The sequence below is a fragment of the Taudactylus pleione genome, unplaced genomic scaffold (assembly GCF_031769625.1).
Source record: "Taudactylus pleione unplaced genomic scaffold, aTauple2 ptg000134l, whole genome shotgun sequence".
NCBI classification, from domain to species: domain Eukaryota; kingdom Metazoa; phylum Chordata; class Amphibia; order Anura; family Myobatrachidae; genus Taudactylus; species Taudactylus pleione.
Window position 1 is genome coordinate 5671267 of NW_028284536.1, and position 27197 is coordinate 5698463.

At 35.2% G+C, this 27197-nt stretch overlaps 4 non-coding genes across 4 annotated transcripts; all 4 read right to left on the minus strand.

The window, feature by feature from the left end:
• Positions 1 to 4077: 4077 nt before the first annotated feature.
• Positions 4078 to 4151, minus strand: TRNAN-GUU (transfer RNA asparagine (anticodon GUU)). Its single transcript has one exon. It is a non-coding gene; the product is annotated as a tRNA-Asn (tRNA).
• A 2732-nt stretch (positions 4152 to 6883) lies between these two features.
• On the minus strand, positions 6884 to 6957 carry TRNAN-GUU (transfer RNA asparagine (anticodon GUU)). The gene has a single exon. It is a non-coding gene; the product is annotated as a tRNA-Asn (tRNA).
• Positions 6958 to 16248: 9291 nt separating this feature from the next.
• Positions 16249 to 16322, minus strand: TRNAN-GUU (transfer RNA asparagine (anticodon GUU)). The gene has a single exon. It is a non-coding gene; the product is annotated as a tRNA-Asn (tRNA).
• An 863-nt stretch (positions 16323 to 17185) lies between these two features.
• TRNAN-GUU (transfer RNA asparagine (anticodon GUU)) lies at positions 17186 to 17259 on the minus strand. The gene has a single exon. It is a non-coding gene; the product is annotated as a tRNA-Asn (tRNA).
• Between the last annotated feature and the right edge of the window lie 9938 nt (positions 17260 to 27197).

Genomic DNA, 27197 nt, shown 5'->3' on the forward strand with positions numbered 1-27197 from the left:
CAATGAATTTGTAAGAAAAATCTTCACACTTCAAAAAGTTTTTCTTAATTCCTTACCTTTGTACTGATAAGATAACACCTGGTTTTAACATAACACAGGCTTCCACTTAAAAATGCAGCTAGGTTGCATTCTGCTGATTAGATATCACCAGGAACAACATTAACCTTCAGGTATTTTCTAAATGTTGAATAAATTGGCTTAAATCAAATTAAACTCACTTTAGAGATAATTGTTTCAGAGAAAGTCTTGAACCCTACCATAAAATAGGTAGTTTGACATGTTGACTTCTCTACCTAAAAATCCCCAAAATTTGACTAATAGAAGATTTTCGTCCCTGGGTGGGATTGAACCACCAACATTCCAATTAACAGCCGAACGTGCTAACCAATTGTGCCACAGAGACCCTATATGAGACATAAACAAACAACAGCTAAGAAACATTGATCTGGAAAGTTTCCTTACCAAAGTTTATAAAGTCTCTAATCTGGACAGTTATTTTAGGATTTTTAATTAATTAAAAGGAACACATTGCCATGTTCTTGTGATGAATCAACCCTTCTTGAGTTCTAAGCACTTCCATGAGCAGCAGAGTGGCGCAGCGGAAGCGTGCTGGGCCCATAACCCAGAGGTCGTTGGATCGAAACCATCCTCTGCTATGTGCTATTTTCATTTATCAAATCTAAAATTGGGATTGCTATTTTGACTTTTTTGGTCTTGGCTTATAGTAGAAAATCCATTATCATCTTAACTCATTTAAATCGTATTTTGACAGAAGTGCTGTAGCAAAAAATCCACATAATGTCTTTACTTTACCCTATTACTTCTATGGTTATTGAGAAAAAAAAACTACATTGACTCCAGAAGAGCAAATCAGGTGATCTAACAAGTAATTTATCAAAATCATCTTTCCAGCTTACACTTTGGTGATGCAAAAAGACAATGATTTTGTAAGAAAAATCTTCAAACTTCAAAAAGTTTTTCTTAATTCCTTACCTTTGTACTGATAAGATAACACCTGGTTATAACATAACACAGGCTTTCACTTAAAAATGCTGCTAGGTTGCATTCTGCTGATTAGATATCACCAGGAACAACATTAACCTTCAGGTATTTTCTAAATGTTGAATAAATTGGCTTAAATCAAATTAAACTCACTTTAGAGATAATTGTTTCAGAGAAAGTCTTGAACCCTACCATAAAATAGGTAGTTTGACATGTTGACTTCTCTACCTAAAATTCCCCAAAATTTGACTAATAGAAGATCCTCGTCCCTGGGTGGGATTGAACCACCAACCTTCCGGATAACAGCTGAACGCGCTAACCAATTGTGCCACAGAGACCCTATGTGAGACATAAACTAACAACAGCTAAAAAACATTGATCTGGAAAGTTTCCTTGCCAAAGTTTATAAAGTCTCTAATCTGGACAGTTATTTTAGGATTTTTCGCTAATTAAAAGGAACACATTGCCATGTTCTTGTGATGAATCAACCCTTCTTGAGTTCTAAGCACTTCCATGAGCAGCAGAGTGGCGCAGCGGAAGCGTGCTGGGCCCATAACCCAGAGGTCGTTGGATCGAAACCATCCTCTGCTATGTGCTATTTTCATTTATCAAATCTAAAATTGGGATTGCTATTTTGACTTTTTTGGTCTTTGCTTATAGTAGAAAATACATTATCATCTTAACTCATTTAATTCGTATTTTGACAGAAGTGCTGTAGCAAAAAATCCACATAATGTCTTTACTTTACCCTATTACTTCTATGGTTATTGAGAAAAACAAACTACATTGACTCCAGAAGAGCAAATCAGGTGTTCTAACAAGTAATTTATCAAAATCATCTTTCCAGCTTACACTTTGGTGATGCAAAAAGACAATGATTTTGTAAGAAAAATCTTCAAACTTCAAAAAGTTTTTCTTAATTCCTTACCTTTGTACTGATAAGATAACACCTGGTTATAACATAACACAGGCTTTCACTTAAAAATGCTGCTAGGTTGCATTCTGCTGATTAGATATCACCAGGAACAACATTAACCTTCAGGTATTTTCTAAATGTTGAATAAATTGGCTTAAATCAAATTAAACTCACTTTAGAGATAATTGTTTCAGAGAAAGTCTTGAACCCTACCATAAAATAGGTAGTTTGACATGTTGACTTCTCTACCTAAAAATCCCCAAAATTTGACTAATAGAAGATTTTCGTCCCTGGGTGGGATTGAACCACCAACATTCCAATTAACAGCCGAACGTGCTAACCAATTGTGCCACAGAGACCCTATATGAGACATAAACAAACAACAGCTAAGAAACATTGATCTGGAAAGTTTCCTTACCAAAGTTTATAAAGTCTCTAATCTGGACAGTTATTTTAGGATTTTTAATTAATTAAAAGGAACACATTGCCATGTTCTTGTGATGAATCAACCCTTCTTGAGTTCTAAGCACTTCCATGAGCAGCAGAGTGGCGCAGCGGAAGCGTGCTGGGCCCATAACCCAGAGGTCGTTGGATCGAAACCATCCTCTGCTATGTGCTATTTTCATTTATCAAATCTAAAATTGGGATTGCTATTTTGACTTTTTTGGTCTTTGCTTATAGTAGAAAATCAATTATCATCTTAACTCATTTAAATCGTATTTTGACAGAAGTGCTGTAGCAAAAAATCCACATAATGTCTTTACTTTACCCTATTACTTCTATGGTTATTGAGAAAAAAAAACTACATTGACTCCAGAAGAGCAAATCAGGTGATCTAACAAGTAATTTATCAAAATCATCTTTCCAGCTTACACTTTGGTGATGCAAAAAGACAATGATTTTGTAAGAAAAATCTTCAAACTTCAAAAAGTTTTTCTTAATTCCTTACCTTTGTACTGATAAGATAACACCTGGTTATAACATAACACAGGCTTTCACTTAAAAATGCTGCTAGGTTGCATTCTGCTGATTAGATATCACCAGGAACAACATTAACCTTCAGGTATTTTCTAAATGTTGAATAAATTGGCTTAAATCAAATTAAACTCACTTTAGAGATAATTGTTTCAGAGAAAGTCTTGAACCCTACCATAAAATAGGTAGTTTGACATGTTGACTTCTCTACCTAAAATTCCCCAAAATTTGACTAATAGAAGATCCTCGTCCCTGGGTGGGATTGAACCACCAACCTTCCGGATAACAGCTGAACGCGCTAACCAATTGTGCCACAGAGACCCTATGTGAGACATAAACTAACAACAGCTAAAAAACATTGATCTGGAAAGTTTCCTTGCCAAAGTTTATAAAGTCTCTAATCTGGACAGTTATTTTAGGATTTTTCGCTAATTAAAAGGAACACATTGCCATGTTCTTGTGATGAATCAACCCTTCTTGAGTTCTAAGCACTTCCATGAGCAGCAGAGTGGCGCAGCGGAAGCGTGCTGGGCCCATAACCCAGAGGTCGTTGGATCGAAACCATCCTCTGCTATGTGCTATTTTCATTTATCAAATCTAAAATTGGGATTGCTATTTTGACTTTTTTGGTCTTTGCTTATAGTAGAAAATACATTATCATCTTAACTCATTTAATTCGTATTTTGACAGAAGTGCTGTAGCAAAAAATCCACATAATGTCTTTACTTTACCCTATTACTTCTATGGTTATTGAGAAAAACAAACTACATTGACTCCAGAAGAGCAAATCAGGTGTTCTAACAAGTAATTTATCAAAATCATCTTTCCAGCTTACACTTTGGTGATGCAAAAAGACAATGATTTTGTAAGAAAAATCTTCAAACTTCAAAAAGTTTTTCTTAATTCCTTACCTTTGTACTGATAAGATAACACCTGGTTATAACATAACACAGGCTTTCACTTAAAAATGCTGCTAGGTTGCATTCTGCTGATTAGATATCACCAGGAACAACATTAACCTTCAGGTATTTTCTAATTGTTGAATAAATTGGCTTAAATCAAATTAAACTCACTTTAGAGATAATTGTTTCAGAGAAAGTCTTGAACCCTACCATAAAATTGGTAGTTAGACATGTTGACTTCTCTACCTAAAATTCCCCAAAATTTGACTAATAGAAGATTCTCGTCCCTGGGTGGGATTGAACCACCAACCTTCCGGATAACAGCCGAACGCGCTAACCAATTGCGCCACAGAGACCCTATGTGAGACATAAACTAACAACAGCTAAGAAACATTGATCTGGAAAGTTTCCTTGCCAAAGTTTATAAAGTCTCTAATCTGGACAGTTATTTTAGGATTTTTCGCTAATTAAAAGGAACACATTGCCATGTTCTTGTGATGAATCAACCCGTCTTGAGTTCTAAGCACTTCCATGAGCAGCAGTGTGGCGCAGCGGAAGCGTGCTGGGCCCATAACCCAGAGGTTGTTGGATCGAAACTCTGCTATGTGCTGTTTTCATTTATCAAATCTAAAATTGGGATTGCTATTTTGCCTTTTTTGGTCTTTGCTTATAGTAGAAAATCCATTATCATCTTAACTCATTTAAATCGTATTTTGACAGAAGTGCTGTAGCAAAAAACCCACATAATGTCTTTACTTTACCCTATTACTTCTATGGTTATTGAGAAAAACAAACTACATTAACTCCAGAAGAGCAAATCAGGTGTTCTAACAAGTAATTTATCAAAATCATCTTTCCAGCTTACACTTTGGTGATGCAATAAGACAATGATTTTGTAAGAAAAATCTTCAAACTTCAAAAAGTTTTTCTTAATTCCTTACCTTTGTACTGATAAGATAACACCTGGTTATAACATAACACAGGCTTTCACTTAAAAATGCTGCTAGGTTGCATTCTGCTGATTAGATATCACCAAGAACAACATTAACCTTCAGGTATTTTCTAAATGTTGAATAAATTGGCTTAAATCAAATTAAACTCACTTTAGAGATAATTGTTTCAGAGAAAGTCTTGAACCCTTCCTTAAAATAGGTAGTTTGACATGTTGAATTCTCTACCTAAAAATCCCCAAAACTTGATTAATAGAATATTCTCATCCCTGGGTGGGATTGAACCACCAACATTCCAGTTAACAGCCGAACGCGCTAACCAATTGCACCACAGAAACCCTATATGAGACATAAACAAACAACAGCTAAGAAACATTGATCTGGAAAGTTTCCTTGCCAAAGTTTATAAAGTCTCTAATCTGGACAGTTATTTTAGGATTTTTCGCAAATTAAAAGGAACACATTGCCATGTTCTTGTGATGAATCAACCCTTCTTGAGTTCTAAGCATTTCCATGAGCAGCAGAGTGGCGCAGCGGAAGCGTGCTGAGCCCATAACCCAGAGGTCGATGGATCGAAACCATCCTCTGCTATGTGCTATTTTCATTTATCAAATCTAAAATTGGGATTGCTATTTTGACTTTTTTGGTCTTTGCTTATAGTAGAAAATCCATTATCATCTTAACTCATTTAATTCGTATTTTGACAGAAGTGCTGTAGCAAAAAATCCACATAATGTCTTTACTTTACCCTATTACTTCTATGGTTATTGAGAAAAACAAACTACATTGACTCCAGAAGAGCAAATCAGGTGATCTAACAAGTAATTTATCAAAATCATCTTTCCAGCTTACACTTTGGTGATGCAATAAGACAATGATTTTGTAAGAAAAATCTTCACACTTCAAAAAGTTTTTCTTAATTCCTTACCTTTGTACTGATAAGATAACACCTGGTTTTAACATAACACAGGCTTCCACTTAAAAATGCTGCTAGGTTGCATTCTGCTGATTAGATATCACCAGGAACAACATTAACCTTCAGGTATTTTCTAAATGTTGAATAAATTGGCTTAAATCAAATTAAACTCACTTTAGAGATAATTGTTTCAGAGAAAGTCTTGAACCCTTCCTTAAAATAGGTAGTTTGACATGTTGACTTCTCTACTTAAAAATCCCCAAAACTTGATTAATAGAATATTCTCGTCCCTGGGTGGGATTGAACCACCAACATTCCAGTTAACAGCCGAACGCGCTAACCAATTGCGCCACAGAAACCCTATATGAGACATAAACAAACAACAGCTAAGAAACTTTGATCTGGAAAGTTTCCTTGCCAAAGTTTATAAAGTCTCTAATCTGGACAGTTATTTTAGGATTTTTCGTTAACTGAAAGGAACACATTGCCATGTTCTTGTGATGAATCAACCCTTCTTGAGTTCTAAGCACTTCCATGAGCAGCAGAGTGGCGCAGCGGAAGCGTGCTGGGCCCATAACCCAGAGGTCGATGGATCGAAACCATCTTCTGCTATGTGCTATTTTCATTTATCAAATCTAAAATTGGGATTGCTATTTTGACTTTTTTGGTCATTGCTTATAGTAGAAAATCCATTATCATCTTAACTCATTTTAATCGTATTTTGACAGAAGTGCTGTAGCAAAAAATCCACATAATGTCTTTAATTTACCCTATTACTTCTATGGTTATTGAGAAAAACAAACTACATTGACTCCAGAAGAGCAAATCAGGTGATCTAACAAGTAATTTATCAAAATCATCTTTCCAGCTTACACTTTGGTGATGCAATAAGACAATGATTTTGTAAGAAAAATCTTCACACTTCAAAAAGTTTTTCTTAATTCCTTACCTTTGTTCTGATAAGATAACACCTGGTTTTAACATAACACAGGCTTCCACTTAAAAATGCTGCTAGGTTGCATTCTGCTGATTAGATATCACCAGGAACAACATTAACCTTCAGGTATTTTCTAAATGTTGAATAAATTGGCTTAAATCAAATTAAACTCACTTTAGAGATAATTGTTTCAGAGAAAGTCTTGAACCCTACCATAAAATAGGTAGTTTGACATGTTGACTTCTCTACCTAAAATTCCCCAAAATTTGACTAATAGAAGATTCTCATCTCTGGGTGGGATTGAACCACCAACCTTCCGGTTAACAGCCGAACACGCTAACCAATTGCGCCACAGAGACCCTATATGAGACATAAACAAACAACTGCTAAAAAAGATTTATCTGGAAAGTTTCCTTGCCAAAGTTTATAAAGTCTCTAATCTGGACAGTTATTTTAGGATTTTTCGTTAATTAAAAGGAACACATTGCCATGTTCTTGAGATGAATCAACCCTTCTTGAGTTCTAAGCACTTCCATGAGCAGCAGAGTGGCGCAGCGGAAGCGTGCTGGGCCCATAACCCAGAGGTCGATGGATCGAAACTCTGCTATGTGCTGTTTTCATTTATCAAATCTAAAATTGGGATTGCTATTTTGCCTTTTTTGGTCTTTGCTTATAGTAGAAAATCCATTATCATCTTAACTCATTTAAATCGTATTTTGACAGAAGTGCTGTTGCAAAAAACCCACATAATGTCTTTACTTTACCCTATTACTTCTATGGTTATTGAGAAAAACAAACTACATTGACTCCAGAAGAGCAAATCAGGTGTTCTAACAAGTAATTTATCAAAATCATCTTTCCAGCTTACACTTTGGTGATGCAATAAGACAATGATTTTGTAAGAAAAATCTTCAAACTTCAAAAAGTTTTTCTTAATTCCTTACCTTTGTACTGATAAGATAACACCTGGTTATAACATAACACAGGCTTTCACTTAAAAATGCTGCTAGGTTGCATTCTGCTGATTAGATATCACCAGGAACAACATTAACCTTCAGGTATTTTCTAAATGTTGAATAAATTGGCTTAAATCAAATTAAACTCACTTTAGAGATAATTGTTTCAGAGAAAGTCTTGAACCCTTCCTTAAAATAGGTAGTTTGACATGTTGAATTCTCTACCTAAAAATCCCCAAAACTTGATTAATAGAATATTCTCATCCCTGGGTGGGATTGAACCACCAACATTCCAGTTAACAGCCGAACGTGCTAACCAATTGCACCACAGAAACCCTATATGAGACATAAACAAACAACAGCTAAGAAACATTGATCTGGAAAGTTTCCTTGCCAAAGTTTATAAAGTCTCTAATCTGGACAGTTATTTTAGGATTTTTCGCAAATTAAAAGGAACACATTGCCATGTTCTTGTGATGAATCAACCCTTCTTGAGTTCTAAGCATTTGCATGAGCAGCAGAGTGGCGCAGCGGAAGCGTGCTGAGCCCATAACCCAGAGGTCGATGGATCGAAACCATCCTCTGCTATGTGCTATTTTCATTTATCAAATCTAAAATTGGGATTGCTATTTTGACTTTTTTGGTCTTTGCTTATAGTAGAAAATCCATTATCATCTTAACTCATTTAATTCGTATTTTGACAGAAGTGCTGTAGCAAAAAATCCACATAATGTCTTTACTTTACCCTATTACTTCTATGGTTATTGAGAAAAACAAACTACATTGACTCCAGAATAGCAAATCAGGTGATCTAACAAGTAATTTATCAAAATCATCTTTCCAGCTTACACTTTGGTGATGCAATAAGACAATGATTTTGTAAGAAAAATCTTCACACTTCAAAAAGTTTTTCTTAATTCCTTACCTTTGTACTGATAAGATAACACCTGGTTTTAACATAACACAGGCTTCCACTTAAAAATGCTGCTAGGTTGCATTCTGCTGATTAGATATCACCAGGAACAACATTAACCTTCAGGTATTTTCTAAATGTTGAATAAATTGGCTTAAATCAAATTAAACTCACTTTAGAGATAATTGTTTCAGAGAAAGTCTTGAACCCTTCCTTAAAATAGGTAGTTTGACATGTTAAATTCTCTACCTAAAAATCCCCAAAACTTGATTAATAGAATATTCTCGTCCCTGGGTGGGATTGAACCACCAACATTCCAGTTAACAGCCGAACGCGCTAACCAATTGCGCCACAGAAACCCTATATGAGACATAAACAAACAACAGCTAAGAAACATTGATCTGGAAAGTTTCCTTGCCAAAGTTTATAAAGTCTCTAATCTGGACAGTTATTTTAGGATTTTTCGTTAATTAAAAGGAACACATTGCCATGTTCTTGTGATGAATCAACCCTTCTTGAGTTCTAAGCACTTCCATGAGCAGCAGAGTGGCGCAGCGGAAGCGTGCTGGGCCCATAACCCAGAGGTCGATGGATCGAAACCATCCTTTGCTATGTGCTATTTTCATTTATCAAATCTAAAATTGGGATTGCTATTTTGACTTTTTTGGTCTTTGCTTATAGTAGAAAATCCATTATCATCTTAACTCATTTTAATCGTATTTTGACAGAAGTGCTGTAGCAAAAAATCCACATAATGTCTTTACTTTACCCTATTACTTCTATGGTTATTGAGAAAAACAAACTACATTGACTCCAGAAGAGCAAATCAGGTGATCTAACAAGTAATTTATCAAAATCATCTTTCCAGCTTACACTTTGGTGATGCAATAAGACAATGATTTTGTAAGAAAAATCTTCACACTTCAAAAAGTTTTTCTTAATTCCTTACCTTTGTACTGATAAGATAACACCTGGTTATAACATAACAAAGGCTTTCACTTAAAAATGCTGCTAGGTTGCATTCTGCTGATTAGATATCACCAGGAACAACATTAACCTTCAGGTATTTTCTAAATGTTGAATAAATTGGCTTAAATCAAATTAAACTCACTTTAGAGATAATTGTTTCAGAGAAAGTCTTGAACCCTTCCTTAGAATAGGTAGTTTGACATGTTGACTTCTCTACCTAAAAATCCCCAAAACTTGATTAATAGAATATTCTCGTCCCTGGGTGGGATTGAACCACCAACATTCCAGTTAACAGCCGAACGCGCAAACCAATTGCACCACAGAAACCCTATATGAGACATAAACAAACAACAGCTAAGAAACTTTGTTCTGGAAAGTTTCCTTGCCAAAGTTTATAAAGTCTCTAATCTGGACAGTTATTTTAGGATTTTTCGTTAACTGAAAGGAACACATTGCCATGTTCTTGTGATGAATCAACCCTTCTTGAGTTCTAAGCACTTCCATGAGCAGCAGAGTGGTGCAGTGGAAGCGTGCTGGGCCCATAACCCAGAGGTCGATGGATCAAAACCATCCTCTGCTATGTGCTATTTTCATTTATCAAATCTAAAATTGGGATTGCTATTTTGACTTTTTTGGTCTTTGCTTATAGTAGAAAATCCATTATCATCTTAACTCATTTTAATCGTATTTTGACAGAAGTGCTGTAGCAAAAAATCCACATAATGTCTTTAATTTACCCTATTACTTCTATGGTTATTGAGAAAAACAAACTACATTGACTCCAGAAGAGCAAATCAGGTGATCTAACAAGTAATTTATCAAAATCATCTTTCCAGCTTACACTTTGGTGATGCAATAAGACAATGATTTTGTAAGAAAAATCTTCACACTTCAAAAAGTTTTTCTTAATTCCTTACCTTTGTACTGATAAGATAACACCTGGTTTTAACATAACACAGGCTTCCACTTAAAAATGCTGCTAGGTTGCATTCTGCTGATTAGATATCACCAGGAACAACATTAACCTTCAGGTATTTTCTAAATGTTGAATAAATTGGCTTAAATCAAATTAAACTCACTTTAGAGATAATTGTTTCAGAGAAAGTCTTGAACCCTTCCTTAAAATAGGGAGTTTGACATGTTGACTTCTCTACCTAAAAATCCCCAAAATTTGATTAATAGAATATTCTCGTCCCTGGGTGGGATTGAACCACCAACATACCAGTTAACAGCCGAACGCGCTAAACAATTGCACCACAGAAACCCTATATGAGACATAAACAAACAACAGCTAAGAAACATTGATCTGGAAAGTTTCCTTGCCAAAGTTTATAAAGTCTCTAATCTGGACAGTTATTTTAGGATTTTTCGTTAATTAAAAGGAACACATTGCCATGTTCTTGTGATGAATCAACCTTTCTTGAGTTCTAAGCACTTCCATGAGCAGCAGAGTGGTGCAGCGGAAGCGTGCTGGGCCCATAACCCAGAGGTCGATGGATCGAAACCATCCTCTACTATGTGCTATTTTCATTTATCAAATCTAAAATTGGGATTGCTATTTTGACTTTTTTGGTCTTTGCTTATAGTAGAAAATCCATTATCATCTTAACTCATTTTAATCGTATTTTGACAGAAGTGCTGTAGCAAAAAATCCACATAATGTCTTTAATTTACCCTATTACTTCTATGGTTATTCAGAAAAACAAACTACATTGACTCCAGAAGAGCAAATCAGGTGATATAACAAGTAATTTATCAAAATCATCTTTCCAGCTTACACTTTGGTGATGCAATAAGACAATGATTTTGTAAGAAAAATCTTCACACTTCAAAAAGTTTTTCTTAATTCCTTACCTTTGTACTGATAAGATAACACCTGGTTTTAACATAACACAGGCTTCCACTGAAAAATGCTGCTAGGTTGCATTCTGCTGATTAGATATCACCAGGAACAACATTAACCTTCAGGTATTTTCTAAATGTTGAATAAATTGGCTTAAATCAAATTAAACTCACTTTAGAGATAATTGTTTCAGAGAAAGTCTTGAACCCTTCCTTAAAATAGGTAGTTTGACATGTTGAATTCTCTACCTAAAAATCCCCAAAACTTGATTAATAGAATATTCTCGTCCCTGGGTGGGATTGAACCACCAACATTCCAGTTAACAGCCGAACGCGCTAACCAATTGCGCCACAAAAACCCTATATGAGACATAAACAAACAACAGCTAAGAAACATTGATCTCGAAAGTTTCCTTGCCAAAGTTTATAAAGTCTCTAATCTGGACAGTTATTTTAGGATTTTTCGTTAATTAAAAGGAACACATTGCCATGTTCTTGTGATGAATCAACCCTTCTTGAGTTCTAAGCACTTCCATGAGCAGCAGAGTGGCGCAGCGGAAGCGTGCTGGGCCCATAACCCAGCGGTCGATGGATCGAAACCATCCTCTGCTATGTGCTATTTTCATTTATCAAATCTAAAATTGGGATTGCTATTTTGACTTTTTTGGTCTTTGCTTATAGTAGAAAATCCATTATCATCTTAACTCATTTTAATCGTATTTTGACAGAAGTGCTGTAGCAAAAAATCCACATAATGTCTTTAATTTACCCTATTACTTCTATGGTTATTGAGAAAAACAAACTACATTGACTCCAGAAGAGCAAATCAGGTGATCTAACAAGTAATTTATCAAAATCATCTTTCCAGCTTACACTTTGGTGATGCAATAAGACAATGATTTTGTAAGAAAAATCTTCACACTTCAAAAAGTTTTTCTTAATTCCTTACCTTTGTACTGATAAGATAACACCTGGTTATAACATAACAAAGGCTTTCACTTAAAAATGCTGCTAGGTTGCATTCTGCTGATTAGATATCACCAGGAACAACATTAACCTTCAGGTATTTTCTAAATGTTGAATAAATTGGCTTAAATCAAATTAAACTCACTTTAGAGATAATTGTTTCAGAGAAAGTCTTGAACCCTTCCTTAAAATAGGTAGTTTGACATGTTGACTTCTCTACTTAAAAATCCCCAAAACTTGATTAATAGAATATTCTCGTCCCTGGGTGGGATTGAACCACCAACATTCCAGTTAACAGCCGAACGCGCTAACCAATTGCGCCACAGAAACCCTATATGAGACATAAACAAACAACAGCTAAGAAACTTTGATCTGGAAAGTTTCCTTGCCAAAGTTTATAAAGTCTCTAATCTGGACAGTTATTTTTGGATTTTTCGTTAACTGAAAGGAACACATTGCTATGTTCTTGTGATGAATCAACCCTTCTTGAGTTCTAAGCACTTCCATGAGCAGCAGAGTGGCGCAGCGGAAGCGTGCTGGGCCCATAACCCAGAGGTCGATGGATCGAAACCATCTTCTGTGATGTGCTATTTTCATTTATCAAATCTAAAATTGGGATTGCTATTTTGACTTTTTTGGTCATTGCTTATAGTAGAAAATCCATTATCATCTTAACTCATTTTAATCGTATTTTGACAGAAGTGCTGTAGCAAAAAATCCACATAATGTCTTTAATTTACCCTATTACTTCTATGGTTATTGAGAAAAACAAACTACATTGACTCCAGAAGAGCAAATCAGGTGATCTAACAAGTAATTTATCAAAATCATCTTTCCAGCTTACACTATGGTGATGCAATAAGACAATGATTTTGTAAGAAAAATCTTCACACTTCAAAAAGTTTTTCTTAATTCCTTACCTTTGTACTGATAAGATAACACCTGGTTTTAACATAACACAGGCTTCCACTTAAAAATGCTGCTAGGTTGCATTCTGCTGATTAGATATCACCAGGAACAACATTAACCTTCAGGTATTTTCTAAATGTTGAATAAATTGGCTTAAATCAAATTAAACTCACTTTAGAGATAATTGTTTCAGAGAAAGTCTTGAACCCTTCCTTAAAATAGGGAGTTTGACATGTTGACTTCTCTACCTAAAAATCCCCAAAATTTGATTAATAGAATATTCTCGTCCCTGGGTGGGATTGAACCACCAACATACCAGTTAACAGCCGAACGCGCTAAACAATTGCACCACAGAAACCCTATATGAGACATAAACAAACAACAGCTAAGAAACATTGATCTGGAAAGTTTCCTTGACAAAGTTTATAAAGTCTCTAATCTGGACAGTTATTTTAGGATTTTTCGTTAATTAAAAGGAACACATTGCCATGTTCTTGTGATGAATCAACCTTTCTTGAGTTCTAAGCACTTCCATGAGCAGCAGAGTGGTGCAGTGGAAGCGTGCTGGGCCCATAACCCAGAGGTCGATGGATCGAAACCATCCTCTACTATGTGCTATTTTCATTTATCAAATCTAAAATTGGGATTGCTATTTTGACTTTTTTGGTCTTTGCTTATAGTAGAAAATCCATTATCATCTTAACTCATTTTAATCGTATTTTGACAGAAGTGCTGTAGCAAAAAATCCACATAATGTCTTTAATTTACCCTATTACTTCTATGGTTATTCAGAAAAACAAACTACATTGACTCCAGAAGAGCAAATCAGGTGATATAACAAGTAATTTATCAAAATCATCTTTCCAGCTTACACTTTGGTGATGCAATAAGACAATGATTTTGTAAGAAAAATCTTCACACTTCAAAAAGTTTTTCTTAATTCCTTACCTTTGTACTGATAAGATAACACCTGGTTTTAACATAACACAGGCTTCCACTGAAAAATGCTGCTAGGTTGCATTCTGCTGATTAGATATCACCAGGAACAACATTAACCTTCAGGTATTTTCTAAATGTTGAATAAATTGGCTTAAATCAAATTAAACTCACTTTAGAGATAATTGTTTCAGAGAAAGTCTTGAACCCTTCCTTAAAATAGGTAGTTTGACATGTTGAATTCTCTACCTAAAAATCCCCAAAACTTGATTAATAGAATATTCTCGTCCCTGGGTGGGATTGAACCACCAACATTCCAGTTAACAGCCGAACGCGCTAACCAATTGCGCCACAAAAACCCTATATGAGACATAAACAAACAACAGCTAAGAAACATTGATCTCGAAAGTTTCCTTGCCAAAGTTTATAAAGTCTCTAATCTGGACAGTTATTTTAGGATTTTTCGTTAATTAAAAGGAACACATTGCCATGTTCTTGTGATGAATCAACCCTTCTTGAGTTCTAAGCACTTCCATGAGCAGCAGAGTGGCGCAGCGGAAGCGTGCTGGGCCCATAACCCAGCGGTCGATGGATCGAAACCATCCTCTGCTATGTGCTATTTTCATTTATCAAATCTAAAATTGGGATTGCTATTTTGACTTTTTTGGTCTTTGCTTATAGTAGAAAATCCATTATCATCTTAACTCATTTTAATCGTATTTTGACAGAAGTGCTGTAGCAAAAAATCCACATAATGTCTTTAATTTACCCTATTACTTCTATGGTTATTGAGAAAAACAAACTACATTGACTCCAGAAGAGCAAATCAGGTGATCTAACAAGTAATTTATCAAAATCATCTTTCCAGCTTACACTTTGGTGATGCAATAAGACAATGATTTTGTAAGAAAAATCTTCACACTTCAAAAAGTTTTTCTTAATTCCTTACCTTTGTACTGATAAGATAACACCTGGTTATAACATAACAAAGGCTTTCACTTAAAAATGCTGCTAGGTTGCATTCTGCTGATTAGATATCACCAGGAACAACATTAACCTTCAGGTATTTTCTAAATGTTGAATAAATTGGCTTAAATCAAATTAAACTCACTTTAGAGATAATTGTTTCAGAGAAAGTCTTGAACCCTTCCTTAAAATAGGTAGTTTGACATGTTGACTTCTCTACTTAAAAATCCCCAAAACTTGATTAATAGAATATTCTCGTCCCTGGGTGGGATTGAACCACCAACATTCCAGTTAACAGCCGAACGCGCTAACCAATTGCGCCACAGAAACCCTATATGAGACATAAACAAACAACAGCTAAGAAACTTTGATCTGGAAAGTTTCCTTGCCAAAGTTTATAAAGTCTCTAATCTGGACAGTTATTTTAGGATTTTTCGTTAACTGAAAGGAACACATTGCCATGTTCTTGTGATGAATCAACCCTTCTTGAGTTCTAAGCACTTCCATGAGCAGCAGAGTGGCGCAGCGGAAGCGTGCTGGGCCCATAACCCAGAGGTCGATGGATCGAAACCATCTTCTGTGATATGCTATTTTCATTTATCAAATCTAAAATTGGGATTGCTATTTTGACTTTTTTGGTCATTGCTTATAGTAGAAAATCCATTATCATCTTAACTCATTTTAATCGTATTTTGACAGAAGTGCTGTAGCAAAAAATCCACATAATGTCTTTAATTTACCCTATTACTTCTATGGTTATTGAGAAAAACAAACTACATTGACTCCAGAAGAGCAAATCAGGTGATCTAACAAGTAATTTATCAAAATCATCTTTCCAGCTTACACTATGGTGATGCAATAAGACAATGATTTTGTAAGAAAAATCTTCACACTTCAAAAAGTTTTTCTTAATTCCTTACCTTTGTACTGATAAGATAACACCTGGTTTTAACATAACACAGGCTTCCACTTAAAAATGCTGCTAGGTTGCATTCTGCTGATTAGATATCACCAGGAACAACATTAACCTTCAGGTATTTTCTAAATGTTGAATAAATTGGCTTAAATCAAATTAAACTCACTTTAGAGATAATTGTTTCAGAGAAAGTCTTGAACCCTACCATAAAATAGGTAGTTTGACATGTTGACTTCTCTACCTAAAATTCCCCAAAATTTGACTAATAGAAGAATCTCATCCCTGGGTGGGATTGAACCACCAACCTTCCGGTTAACAGCCGAACACGCTAACCAATTGCGCCACAGAGACCCTATATGAGACATAAACAAACAACTGCTAAAAAAGATTTATCTGGAAAGTTTCCTTGCCAAAGTTTATAAAGTCTCTAATCTGGACAGTTATTTTAGGATTTTTCGTTAATTAAAAGGAACACATTGCCATGTTCTTGTGATGAATCAACCCTTCTTGAGTTCTCAGTACTTCCATGAGCAGCAGAGTGGCGCAGCAGAAGCTTGCTGGGCCCATAACCCAGAGGTCTATGGATCGAAACCATCCTCTGCTATGTGCTATTTTGATTTATCAAATCTAAAATTGGGATTGCTATTTTGACTTTTTTGGTCTTTGCTTATAGTAGAAAATCCATTATCATCTTAACTCATTTTAATCAAATTTTGACAGAAGTGCTGTAGCAAAAAATCCACTTAATGTCTTTACTTTACCCTATTACTTCTATGGTTATTGAGAAAAACAAACTACATTGACTCCAGAAGAGCAAATCAGGTGTTCTAACAAGTAATTTATCAAAATCATCTTTCCAGCTTACACTTTGGTGATGCAATAAGAAAATGATTTTGTAAGAAAAATCTTCAAACTTCAAAAAGTTTTTCTTAATTCCTTACCTTTGTACTGATAAGATAAGACCTGGTTTTAACATAACACAGGCTTTCACTTAAAAATGCTGCTAGGTTGCATTCTGCTGATTAGATATCACCAGGAAAAACATTAACCTTCAGGTATTTTCTAAATGTTGAATAAATTGCCTTAAATCAAATTAAACTCACTTTAGAGATAATTGTTTCAGAGAAAGTCTTGAACCCTACCATAAAATAGGTAGTTTGACATGTTGACTTCTCTACCTAAAATTCCCCAAAATTTGACTAATAGAAGATTCTCGTCCCTGGGTGGGATTGAACCACCAACCTTCCGGTTAACAGCCGAACACGCTTACCAATTGCGCCACAGAGACCCTATGTGATACATAAACAAACAACAGCTAAGAAAGATTGATCTGGAAAGTTTCCTTGCCAAAGTTTATAAAGTCTCTAACCTGGACAGTTATTTTATGATTTTTCGTTAATTAAAAGGAACACATTGCCATGTTCTTGTGATGAATCAACCCTTCTTGAGTTCTAAGCATTTCCATGAGCAGCAGAGTGGCGCAGCGGAAGCGTGCTGGGCCCATAACCCAGAGGTCGATGGATCGAAACCATCCTCTGCTATGTGCTATTTTCATTTATCAAATCTAAAATTGGGATTGCTATTTTGACTTTTTTGGTCTTTGCTTATAGTAGAAAATCCATTATCATCTTAACTCATTTAATTCCTATTTTGACAGAAGTGCTGTAGCAAAAAATCCACATAATGTCTTTACTTTACCCTATTACTTCTATGGTTATTGAGAAAAACAAACTACATTGACTCCAGAAGAGCAAATCAGGTGATCTAACAAGTAATTTATCAAAATCATCTTTCCAGCTTACACATTGGTGATGCAATAAGACAATGATTTTGTAAGAAAAATCTTCACACTTCAAAAAGTTTTTCTTAATTCCTTACCTTTGTACTGATAAGATAACACCTGGTTTTAACATAACACAGGCTTCCACTTAAAAATGCTGCTAGGTTGCATTCTGCTGATTAGATATTTCCGGGAACAACATTAACCTTCAGGTATTTTCTAAATGTTGAATAAATTGGCTTAAATCAAATTAAACTCACTTTAGAGATAATTGTTTCAGAGAAAGTCTTGAACCCTTCCTTAAAATAGGTAGTTTGACATGTTAAATTCTCTACCGAAAAATCCCCAAAACTTGATTAATAGAATATTCTCGTCCCTGGGTGGGATTGAACCACCAACATTCCAGTTAACAGCCGAATGCGCTAACCAATTGCTCCACAGAAACCCTATATGAGACATAAACAAACAACAGCTAAGAAACATTGATCTGGAAAGTTTCCTTGCCAAAGTTTATAAAGTCTCTAAACTGGACAGTTATTTTAGGATTTTTCGTTAATTAAAAGGAACACATTGCCATGTTCTTGTGATGAATCAACCCTTCTTGAGTTCTAAGCACTTCCATGAGCAGCAGAGTGGCGCAGCGGAAGCGTGCTGGGCCCATAACCCAGAGGTCGATGGATCAAAACCATCCTGTGCTATTTTCATTTATCAAATCTAAAATTGGGATTGCTATTTTGACTTTTTTGGTCTTTGCTTATAGTAGAAAATCCATTATCATCTTAACTCATTTTAATCGTATTTTGACAGAAGTGGTGTAGCAAAAAATCCACATAATGTCTTTACTTTACCCTATTACTTCTATGGTTATTGAGAAAAACAAACTACATTGACTCCAGAAGAGCAAATCAGGTGATCTAACAAGTAATTTATCAAAATCATCTTTCCAGCTTACACTTTGGTGATGCAATAAGACAATGATTTTGTAAGAAAAATCTTCACACTTCAAAAAGTTTTTCTTAATTCCTTACCTTTGTACTGATAAGATAACACCTGGTTATAACATAACAAAGGCTTTCACTTAAAAATGCTGCTAGGTTGCATTCTGCTGATTAGATATCACCAGGAACAACATTAACCTTCAGGTATTTTCTAAATGTTGAATAAATTGGCTTAAATCAAATTAAACTCACTTTAGAGATAATTGTTTCAGAGAAAGTCTTGAACCCTTCCTTAAAATAGGGAGTTTGACATGTTGACTTCTCTACCTAAAAATCCCCAAAACTTGATTAATAGAATATTCTCGTCCCTGGGTGGGATTGAACCACCAACATACCAGTTAACAGCCAAACGCGCTAAACAATTGCACCACAGAAACCCTATATGAGACATAAACAAACAACAGCTAAGAAACATTGATCTGGAAAGTTTCCTTGCCAAAGTTTATAAAGTCTCTAATCTGGACAGTTATTTTAGGATTTTTCGTTAATTAAAAGGAACACATTGCCATGTTCTTGTGATGAATCAACCCTTCTTGAGTTCTAAGCACTTCCATGAGCAGCAGAGTGGCGCAGCGGAAGCGTGCTGGGCCCATAACCCAGAGGTCGATGGATCGAAACCATCCTCTGCTATGTGCTATTTTCATTTATCAAATCTAAAATTGGGATTGCTATTTTGACTTTTTTGGTCTTTGCTTATAGTAGAAAATCCATTATCATCTTAACTCATTTTAATCGTATTTTGACAGAAGTGCTGTAGCAAAAAATCCACATAATGTCTGTAATTTACCCTATTACTTCTATGGTTATTGAGAAAAACAAACTACATTGACTCCAGAAGAGCAAATCAGGTGATCTAACAAGTAATTTATCAAAATCATCTTTCCAGCTTACACTTTGGTGATGCAATAAGACAATGATTTTGTAAGAAAAATCTTCACACTTCAAAAAGTTTTTCTTAATTCCTTACCTTTGTACTGATAAGATAACACCTGGTTTTAACATAACACAGGCTTCCACTTAAAAATGCTGCTAGGTTGCATTCTGCTGATTAGATATCACCAGGAACAACATTAACCTTCAGGTATTTTCTAAATGTTGAATAAATTGGCTTAAATCAAATTAAACTCACTTTAGAGATAATTGTTTCAGAGAAAGTCTTGAACCCTTCCTTAAAATAGGTAGTTTGACATGTTGAATTCTCTACCTAAAAATCCCCAAAACTTGATTAATAGAATATTCTCGTCCCTGGGTGGGATTGAACCACCAACATTCCAGTTAACAGCCGAACGCGCTAACCAATTGCGCCACAGAAACCCTATATGAGACATAAACAAACAACAGCTAAGAAACATTGATCTCGAAAGTTTCCTTGCCAAAGTTTATAAAGTCTCTAATCTGGACAGTTATTTTAGGATTTTTCGTTAATTAAAAGGAACACATTGCCATGTTTTTGTGATGAATCAACCCTTCTTGAGTTCTAAGCACTTCCATGAGCAGCAGAGTGGCGCAGCGGAAGCGTGCTGGGCCCAAAACCCAGCGGTCGATGGATCGAAACCATCCTCTGCTATGTGCTATTTTCATTTATCAAATCTAAAATTGGGATTGCTATTTTGACTTTTTTGGTCTTTGCTTATAGTAGAAAATCCATTATCATCTTAACTCATTTTAATCGTATTTTGACAGAAGTGCTGTAGCAAAAAATCCACATAATGTCTTTACTTTACCCTATTACTTCTATGGTTATTGAGAAAAACAAACTACATTGACTCCAGAAGAGCAAATCAGGTGATCTAACAAGTAATTTATCAAAATCATCTTTCCAGCTTACACTTTGGTGATGCAATAAGACAATGATTTTGTAAGAAAAATCTTCACACTTCAAAAAGTTTTTCTTAATTCCTTACCTTTGTACTGATAAGATAACACCTGGTTATAACATAACAAAGGCTTTCACTTAAAAATGCTGCTAGGTTGCATTCTGCTGATTAGATATCACCAGGAACAACATTAACCTTCAGGTATTTTCTAAATGTTGAATAAATTGGCTTAAATCAAATTAAACTCACTTTAGAGATAATTGTTTCAGAGAAAGTCTTGAACCCTTCCTTAGAATAGGTAGTTTGACATGTTGACTTCTCTACCTAAAAATCCCCAAAACTTGATTAATAGAATAATCTCGTCCCTGGGTGGGATTGAACCACCAACATTCCAGTTAACAGCCGAACGCGCAAACCAATTGCACCACAGAAACCCTATATGAGACATAAACAAACAACAGCTAAGAAACTTTGTTCTGGAAAGTTTCCTTGCCAAAGTTTATAAAGTCTCTAATCTGGACAGTTATTTTAGGATTTTTCGTTAATTAAAAGGAACACATTGCCATGTTCTTGTGATGAATCAACCTTTCTTGAGTTCTAAGCACTTCCATGAGCAGCAGAGTGGTGCAGCGGAAGCGTGCTGGGCCCATAACCCAGAGGTCGATGGATCGAAACCATCCTCTACTATGTGCTATTTTCATTTATCAAATCTAAAATTGGGATTGCTATTTTGACTTTTTTGGTCTTTGCTTATAGTAGAAAATCCATTATCATCTTAACTCATTTTAATCGTATTTTGACAGAAGTGCTGTAGCAAAAAATCCACATAATGTCTTTAATTTACCCTATTACTTCTATGGTTATTCAGAAAAACAAACTACATTGACTCCAGAAGAGCAAATCAGGTGATATAACAAGTAATTTATCAAAATCATCTTTCCAGCTTACACTTTGGTGATGCAATAAGACAATGATTTTGTAAGAAAAATCTTCACACTTCAAAAAGTTTTTCTTAATTCCTTACCTTTGTACTGATAAGATAACACCTGGTTTTAACATAACACAGGCTTCCACTGAAAAATGCTGCTAGGTTGCATTCTGCTGATTAGATATCACCAGGAACAACATTAACCTTCAGGTATTTTCTAAATGTTGAATAAATTGGCTTAAATCAAATTAAACTCACTTTAGAGATAATTGTTTCAGAGAAAGTCTTGAACCCTTCCTTAAAATAGGTAGTTTGACATGTTGAATTCTCTACCTAAAAATCCCCAAAACTTGATTAATAGAATATTCTCGTCCCTGGGTGGGATTGAACCACCAACATTCCAGTTAACAGCCGAACGCGCTAACCAATTGCGCCACAAAAACCCTATATGAGACATAAACAAACAACAGCTAAGAAACATTGATCTCGAAAGTTTCCTTGCCAAAGTTTATAAAGTCTCTAATCTGGACAGTTATTTTAGGATTTTTCGTTAATTAAAAGGAACACATTGCCATGTTCTTGTGATGAATCAACCCTTCTTGAGTTCTAAGCACTTCCATGAGCAGCAGAGTGGCGCAGCGGAAGCGTGCTGGGCCCATAACCCAGCGGTCGATGGATCGAAACCATCCTCTGCTATGTGCTATTTTCATTTATCAAATCTAAAATTGGGATTGCTATTTTGACTTTTTTGGTCTTTGCTTATAGTAGAAAATCCATTATCATCTTAACTCATTTTAATCGTATTTTGACAGAAGTGGTGTAGCAAAAAATCCACATAATGTCTTTACTTTACCCTATTACTTCTATGGTTATTGAGAAAAACAAACTACATTGACTCCAGAAGAGCAAATCAGGTGATCTAACAAGTAATTTATCAAAATCATCTTTCCAGCTTACACTTTGGTGATGCAATAAGACAATGATTTTGTAAGAAAAATCTTCACACTTCAAAAAGTTTTTCTTAATTCCTTACCTTTGTACTGATAAGATAACACCTGGTTATAACATAACAAAGGCTTTCACTTAAAAATGCTGCTAGGTTGCATTCTGCTGATTAGATATCACCAGGAACAACATTAACCTTCAGGTATTTTCTAAATGTTGAATAAATTGGCTTAAATCAAATTAAACTCACTTTAGAGATAATTGTTTCAGAGAAAGTCTTGAACCCTTCCTTAAAATAGGGAGTTTGACATGTTGACTTCTCTACCTAAAAATCCCCAAAACTTGATTAATAGAATATTCTCGTCCCTGGGTGGGATTGAACCACCAACATACCAGTTAACAGCCGAACGCGCTAAACAATTGCACCACAGAAACCCTATATGAGACATAAACAAACAACAGCTAAGAAACATTGATCTGGAAAGTTTCCTTGCCAAAGTTTATAAAGTCTCTAATCTGGACAGTTATTTTAGGATTTTTCGTTAATTAAAAGGAACACATTGCCATGTTCTTGTGATGAATCAACCCTTCTTGAGTTCTAAGCACTTCCATGAGCAGCAGAGTGGCGCAGCGGAAGCGTGCTGGGCCCATAACCCAGAGGTCGATGGATCGAAACCATCCTCTGCTATGTGCTATTTTCATTTATCAAATCTAAAATTGGGATTGCTATTTTGACTTTTTTGGTCTTTGCTTATAGTAGAAAATCCATTATCATCTTAACTCATTTTAATCGTATTTTGACAGAAGTGCTGTAGCAAAAAATCCACATAATGTCTGTAATTTACCCTATTACTTCTATGGTTATTGAGAAAAACAAACTACATTGACTCCAGAAGAGCAAATCAGGTGATCTAACAAGTAATTTATCAAAATCATCTTTCCAGCTTACACTTTGGTGATGCAATAAGACAATGATTTTGTAAGAAAAATCTTCACACTTCAAAAAGTTTTTCTTAATTCCTTACCTTTGTACTGATAAGATAACACCTGGTTTTAACATAACACAGGCTTCCACTTAAAAATGCTGCTAGGTTGCATTCTGCTGATTAGATATCACCAGGAACAACATTAACCTTCAGGTATTTTCTAAATGTTGAATAAATTGGCTTAAATCAAATTAAACTCACTTTAGAGATAATTGTTTCAGAGAAAGTCTTGAACCCTTCCTTAAAATAGGTAGTTTGACATGTTGAATTCTCTACCTAAAAATCCCCAAAACTTGATTAATAGAATATTCTCGTCCCTGGGTGGGATTAAACCACCAACATTCCAGTTAACAGCCGAACGCGCTAACCAATTGCGCCACAGAAACCCTATATGAGACATAAACAAACAACAGCTAAGAAACATTGATCTCGAAAGTTTCCTTGCCAAAGTTTATAAAGTCTCTAATCTGGACAGTTATTTTAGGATTTTTCGTTAATTAAAAGGAACACATTGCCATGTTCTTGTGATGAATCAACCCTTCTTGAGTTCTAAGCACTTCCATGAGCAGCAGAGTGGCGCAGCGGAAGCGTGCTGGGCCCAAAACCCAGCGGTCGATGGATCGAAACCATCCTCTGCTATGTGCTATTTTCATTTATCAAATCTAAAATTGGGATTGCTATTTTGACTTTTTTGGTCTTTGCTTATAGTAGAAAATCCATTATCATCTTAACTCATTTTAATCGTATTTTGACAGAAGTGCTGTAGCAAAAAATCCACATAATGTCTTTACTTTACCCTATTACTTCTATGGTTATTGAGAAAAACAAACTACATTGACTCCAGAAGAGCAAATCAGGTGATCTAACAAGTAATTTATCAAAATCATCTTTCCAGCTTACACTTTGGTGATGCAATAAGACAATGATTTTGTAAGAAAAATCTTCACACTTCAAAAAGTTTTTCTTAATTCCTTACCTTTGTACTGATAAGATAACACCTGGTTATAACATAACAAAGGCTTTCACTTAAAAATGCTGCTAGGTTGCATTCTGCTGATTAGATATCACCAGGAACAACATTAACCTTCAGGTATTTTCTAAATGTTGAATAAATTGGCTTAAATCAAATTAAACTCACTTTAGAGATAATTGTTTCAGAGAAAGTCTTGAACCCTTCCTTAGAATAGGTAGTTTGACATGTTGACTTCTCTACCTAAAAATCCCCAAAACTTGATTAATAGAATAATCTCGTCCCTGGGTGGGATTGAACCACCAACATTCCAGTTAACAGCCGAACGCGCAAACCAATTGCACCACAGAAACCCTATATGAGACATAAACAAACAACAGCTAAGAAACTTTGTTCTGGAAAGTTTCCTTGCCAAAGTTTATAAAGTCTCTAATCTGGACAGTTATTTTAGGATTTTTCGTTAATTAAAAGGAACACATTGCCATGTTCTTGTGATGAATCAACCTTTCTTGAGTTCTAAGCACTTCCATGAGCAGCAGAGTGGTGCAGCGGAAGCGTGCTGGGCCCATAACCCAGAGGTCGATGGATCGAAACCATCCTCTACTATGTGCTATTTTCATTTATCAAATCTAAAATTGGGATTGCTATTTTGACTTTTTTGGTCTTTGCTTATAGTAGAAAATCCATTATCATCTTAACTCATTTTAATCGTATTTTGACAGAAGTGCTGTAGCAAAAAATCCACATAATGTCTTTAATTTACCCTATTACTTCTATGGTTATTCAGAAAAACAAACTACATTGACTCCAGAAGAGCAAATCAGGTGATATAACAAGTAATTTATCAAAATCATCTTTCCAGCTTACACTTTGGTGATGCAATAAGACAATGATTTTGTAAGAAAAATCTTCACACTTCAAAAAGTTTTTCTTAATTCCTTACCTTTGTACTGATAAGATAACACCTGGTTTTAACATAACACAGGCTTCCACTGAAAAATGCTGCTAGGTTGCATTCTGCTGATTAGATATCACCAGGAACAACATTAACCTTCAGGTATTTTCTAAATGTTGAATAAATTGGCTTAAATCAAATTAAACTCACTTTAGAGATAATTGTTTCAGAGAAAGTCTTGAACCCTTCCTTAAAATAGGTAGTTTGACATGTTGAATTCTCTACCTAAAAATCCCCAAAACTTGATTAATAGAATATTCTCGTCCCTGGGTGGGATTGAACCACCAACATTCCAGTTAACAGCCGAACGCGCTAACCAATTGCGCCACAAAAACCCTATATGAGACATAAACAAACAACAGCTAAGAAACATTGATCTCGAAAGTTTCCTTGCCAAAGTTTATAAAGTCTCTAATCTGGACAGTTATTTTAGGATTTTTCGTTAATTAAAAGGAACACATTGCCATGTTCTTGTGATGAATCAACCCTTCTTGAGTTCTAAGCACTTCCATGAGCAGCAGAGTGGCGCAGCGGAAGCGTGCTGGGCCCATAACCCAGCGGTCGATGGATCGAAACCATCCTCTGCTATGTGCTATTTTCATTTATCAAATCTAAAATTGGGATTGCTATTTTGACTTTTTTGGTCTTTGCTTATAGTAGAAAATCCATTATCATCTTAACTCATTTTAATCGTATTTTGACAGAAGTGCTGTAGCAAAAAATCCACATAATGTCTTTAATTTACCCTATTACTTCTATGGTTATTGAGAAAAACAAACTACATTGACTCCAGAAGAGCAAATCAGGTGATCTAACAAGTAATTTATCAAAATCATCTTTCCAGCTTACACTTTGGTGATGCAATAAGACAATGATTTTGTAAGAAAAATCTTCACACTTCAAAAAGTTTTTCTTAATTCCTTACCTTTGTACTGATAAGATAACACCTGGTTATAACATAACAAAGGCTTTCACTTAAAAATGCTGCTAGGTTGCATTCTGCTGATTAGATATCACCAGGAACAACATTAACCTTCAGGTATTTTCTAAATGTTGAATAAATTGGCTTAAATCAAATTAAACTCACTTTAGAGATAATTGTTTCAGAGAAAGTCTTGAACCCTTCCTTAAAATAGGTAGTTTGACATGTTAAATTCTCTACCGAAAAATCCCCAAAACTTGATTAATAGAATATTCTCATCCCTGGGTGGGATTGAACCACCAACATTCCAGTTAACAGCCGAACGCGCTAACCAATTGCGCCACAGAAACCCTATATGAGACATAAACAAACAACAGCTAAGAAACATTGATCTGGAAAGTTTCCTTGCCAAAGTTTATAAAGTCTCTAAACTGGACAGTTATTTTAGGATTTTTCGTTAATTAAAAGGAACACATTGCCATGTTCTTGTGATGAATCAACCCTTCTTGAGTTCTAAGCACTTCCATGAGCAGCAGAGTGGCGCAGCGGAAGCGTGCTGGGCCCATAACCCAGAGGTCGATGGATCGAAACCATCCTTTGCTATGTGCTATTTTCATTTATCAAATCTAAAATTGGGATTGCTATTTTGACTTTTTTGGTCTTTGCTTATAGTAGAAAATCCATTATCATCTTAACTCATTTTAATCGTATTTTGACAGAAGTGGTGTAGCAAAAAATCCACATAATGTCTTTACTTTACCCTATTACTTCTATGGTTATTGAGAAAAACAAACTACATTGACTCCAGAAGAGCAAATCAGGTGATCTAACAAGTAATTTATCAAAATCATCTTTCCAGCTTACACTTTGGTGATGCAATAAGACAATGATTTTGTAAGAAAAATCTTCACACTTCAAAAAGTTT